Here is a 4,544-nt window from a genome sequence, read left to right as displayed (position 1 = left end):
TCAGGTAGGTTTAGGGTGGTTTTGGGGTGGATCTATGGTTTTGGGGATTTACTTTCGTTTTTGGGGGTGATTCTGTTCCTTTCTGGGGTGTTTTTGACGTGTTTTGGGGGCTCTGTTGGGTTTCGTTGGGTTTTCCATGGTCATCATGGTGGAAAAGGGTCAATTGTGGGTTTTGGAGAAGATCAGGTAGGTTTAGGGTGGTTTTGGGGTGGATCTATGGCTTTGGGGGTTTTCTTTCGTTTTTGGGTTTGATCCTGTTCTTGTTTGCGGTGTTTTTGACGTGTTTTGGGGTCTCCGTTTGGTTTCGTTGTGTTCTCGTTGGTCGTTAATTTAAATGGGAGTGGATGGTATGTTTTGCAGAAGATCAGGTGAGTTTAGAGTGGTTTGGGTGTTGGATCAGTGCTTTTTGGGGATTTTCTTCCAGTTTTGGCGGTGATGCCGTTCTTGCTTGGGGTGTTTTTGACGTTTTTTGGGGTCTCCATTGGGTTTTGTTGGGTTTTCCGTGGTCATCATGGTGGAAATGCATAAATGGTAGGTTTTGGAGAAGATCAGGTAGGTTTAGGATGGTTTTGGGGTGGATCTATGGTTTTGGGGGATTTTCTTCCAGTTTTTGGGTGATCCCGTTCGTGTTTGCGGTGATTTTGACATGTTTTGGGGTCTCCGTTGGGTTTCGTTTGGTTTTCCATTGTCATCATGGTGGAAAAGGGTAAATTGTGGGTTTTGGAGAACATCAGGTAGGTTTAGGGTGGTTTTGAGGTGCATCTATAGTTCTGAGGAGTTTTCTTCCAGATTTGGGGGTGATCCCTTTCTTGTTTGGGGTGTTTTTGACGTGTTTTGGGGTCTCCGTTGGGTTTCGTTGGCTTCTCGTTGGTCGTTAATTTAAATGGGTGTGGATTGTGGGTTTTGGAGAAGATCAGGTGAGTTTAGTGTGGTTTTGGGGGGAAATTCATAGTTTTTGGTGTTTTTTCTTCTGATCCCGTTCTTTTTTGGGGTGTTTTAGACGTGTTTTCTGTCTCCGTTGCGTTTCGTTGGGTGTTCCGTAATCATCATGGTGGAAAAGGGTAAATTGTGGGTTTTGGAGAACATCAGGTAGGATTAGGGTGGTTTTGAGGTGGATCTATGGTTTTGACGGGCTTTCTTCCAGCTTTTGGGTGATCCCATTTGTGTTTGCGGTGGTTTTGACGTGTTTTGGGGTCTCCGTTGGGTTTCGTTTGGTTTTCCGTGGTCATCATGGTGGAAAAGGGTAAGTTGCGGGTTTTGGAGAACATCAGGTAGGTATAGGGTGATTTTTGGGGTGGATCTATGGTTTTGGGGGATTTTCTTCCAGTTTTTGGGTGATCCCGTTCTTGTTTGGGGTGTTTTTGACGTGTTTTGGGGTCTCCGTTGGGTTTCGTTTAGTTTTCCGTGGTCATCATGGTGGAAAAGGGTAAGTTGCGGGTTTTGGAGAACATCAGGTAGGATTGGGGGGACTTTGGGGGTGGATTCTTGGTATTTGGGGTTTTCTTCTCTTTTTTTGGGGTGATCCCTTTCTTTTTTGGGGTGTTTTTGACGTGTTTTGGGGTCTCCGTTGGGTTTCATTGGGTTCTCGTTTGACGTTAAGGTAAATGGGAGCGGATTGTGGGTTTTGGAGAAGATCATGTGAGTTTAGTGTGGTTTTGGGGGGAAATTCATAGTTTATGGTGTTTTTTCTTCAGATCCCGTTCTTTTTTGGGGTGCTTTAGACGTGTTTGGGGGTCTCTGTTGGGTTTCGTTGGTTTTTCCGTGGTCATCATGGTGGAAAAGGGTAAATTGTGGGTTTTGGAGAACATCAGGTAGGTTTAGGGTGGTTTTGAGGTGGATCTATGGTTTTGAGGGGTTTTCTTCCAGTTTTGGGGGTGATCCCGTTCTTGTTTGGGGTATTTTTGACGTGTTTTGGGGTCTCTCTTGGGTTTCGTTGGCTTCTCGAAGGTCGTTAATTTAAATGGGTGTGGATTGTGGGTTTTGGAGAAGATCAGGTGAGTTTAGAGTGGTTTGGGTGTTGGATCCGTGCTTTTTGGGGATTTTCTTCCAGTTTTGGGGGTGATCCCGTTTTTGTTTGGGGTGTTTTTGACGTGTTTTGGGGTCTCCGTTGGCTTTCGTTTGGTTTTCCATGGTCATCATGGTGGAAAAGTGTAAATTGTGAGTTTTGGAGAAGATCAGGTAGGTTTAGGGTGGTTTGGGGTTGGATCTATGGTTTTGGGGGTTTTCTTTCGTTTTTGGGGGTGATCCTGTTCCTTTCTGGGGTGTTTTTGATGTGTTTTGGGGGCTCTGTTGGGTTTCGTTGGGTTTTCCATGGTCATCATGTTCGAAAAGTGTAAATTGTGGGTTTTGGAGAAGATCAGGGTGCTTTAGGGTGGTTTTGGGGTGGATCTATGGAATTTGGGCCTTTATTCTGTTTTTTGGGTTGATCCTGTTCTTCTTTGCGGTGTTTTTGACCTGTTTTGGGGTCTCCGTTGGGTTTCGTTGGGTTTTCCATGGTCATCTTGTTGGAAAAGTGTAAATTGTGGGTTTTGGAGAACATCAGGTAGGTTTAGGGTGGTTTTGAGGTGCATCTATAGTTTTGAGGAGATTTCTTCCAGATTTGGGGGTGATCCCGTTCTTGTTTGGGGTGTTTTTGACGTGTTTTGGGGTCTCCGTTGGGTTTCGTTGGCTTCTCGTTGGTCGTTAATTTAAATGGGTGTGGATTGTAGGTTTTGGAGAAGATCAGGTGAGCTTAGTGTGGTTTTGGGGGGAAATTCATAGTTTTTGGTGTTTTTTCTTTTGATCCCGTTTTTGTTTGGGGTGTTTTAGACGTGTTTTGGGGTCTCCGTTGGGTTTCGTTGGGTTTTCCGTGTTCATCGTGGTGGAAAAGTGTTAATTGTGGGTTTTGGAGAACATCACGTCGTTTTAGGGTGGTTTTGAGGTGGATCTATGGTTTTGAGGGGTTTTCTTCCAGTTTTTGGGTGATCCCATTCGTGTTTGCGGTGGTTCTGACGTGTTTTGGGGTCTCCGTTGGGTTTCGTTTGGTTTTCCATGGTCATCTTGTTGGAAAATTGTAAATTGTGGGTTTTGGAGAACATCAGGTAGGTTTAGGGTGGTTTTGAGGTGCATCTATAGTTTTGAGGAGTTTTCTTCCAGATTTGGGGGTGATCCCGTTCTTGTTTGGGGTGTTTTAGACGTGTTTTGGGGTCTCCGTTGGGTTTCGTTGGGTTTTCCGTGTTCATCGTGGTGGAAAAGTGTAAATTGTGGGTTTTGGAGAAGATCAGGTAGGTTTAGGGTGGTTTTGGGGTGGATCTATGGTTTTGGGGATTTACTTTCGTTTTTGGGGGTGATTCTGTTCCTTTCTGGGGTGTTTTTGACGTGTTTTGGGGGCTCTGTTGGGTTTCGTTGGGTTTTCCATGGTCATCATGGTGGAAAAGGGTCAATTGTGGGTTTTGGAGAAGATCAGGTAGGTTTAGGGTGGTTTTGGGGTGGATCTATGGCTTTGGGGGTTTTCTTTCGTTTTTGGGTTTGATCCTGTTCTTGTTTGCGGTGTTTTTGACGTGTTTTGGGGTCTCCGTTTGGTTTCGTTGTGTTCTCGTTGGTCGTTAATTTAAATGGGAGTGGATGGTATGTTTTGCAGAAGATCAGGTGAGTTTAGAGTGGTTTGGGTGTTGGATCAGTGCTTTTTGGGGATTTTCTTCCAGTTTTGGCGGTGATGCCGTTCTTGCTTGGGGTGTTTTTGACGTTTTTTGGGGTCTCCATTGGGTTTTGTTGGGTTTTCCGTGGTCATCATGGTGGAAATGCATAAATGGTAGGTTTTGGAGAAGATCAGGTAGGTTTAGGATGGTTTTGGGGTGGATCTATGGTTTTGGGGGATTTTCTTCCAGTTTTTGGGTGATCCCGTTCGTGTTTGCGGTGATTTTGACATGTTTTGGGGTCTCCGTTGGGTTTCGTTTGGTTTTCCATTGTCATCATGGTGGAAAAGGGTAAATTGTGGGTTTTGGAGAACATCAGGTAGGTTTAGGGTGGTTTTGAGGTGCATCTATAGTTCTGAGGAGTTTTCTTCCAGATTTGGGGGTGATCCCTTTCTTGTTTGGGGTGTTTTTGACGTGTTTTGGGGTCTCCGTTGGGTTTCGTTGGCTTCTCGTTGGTCGTTAATTTAAATGGGTGTGGATTGTGGGTTTTGGAGAAGATCAGGTGAGTTTAGTGTGGTTTTGGGGGGAAATTCATAGTTTTTGGTGTTTTTTCTTCTGATCCCGTTCTTTTTTGGGGTGTTTTAGACGTGTTTTCTGTCTCCGTTGCGTTTCGTTGGGTGTTCCGTAATCATCATGGTGGAAAAGGGTAAATTGTGGGTTTTGGAGAACATCAGGTAGGATTAGGGTGGTTTTGAGGTGGATCTATGGTTTTGACGGGCTTTCTTCCAGCTTTTGGGTGATCCCATTTGTGTTTGCGGTGGTTTTGACGTGTTTTGGGGTCTCCGTTGGGTTTCGTTTGGTTTTCCGTGGTCATCATGGTGGAAAAGGGTAAGTTGCGGGTTTTGGAGAACATCAGGTAGGTATAGGGTG

This window comes from Aythya ferina, assembly GCF_964211825.1.
Source record: "Aythya ferina genome assembly, contig: HAP1_SCAFFOLD_196, whole genome shotgun sequence".
In the NCBI taxonomy this organism is placed as follows: Eukaryota; Metazoa; Chordata; class Aves; order Anseriformes; family Anatidae; genus Aythya; species Aythya ferina.
This window is presented reverse-complemented; position numbering follows the sequence as displayed.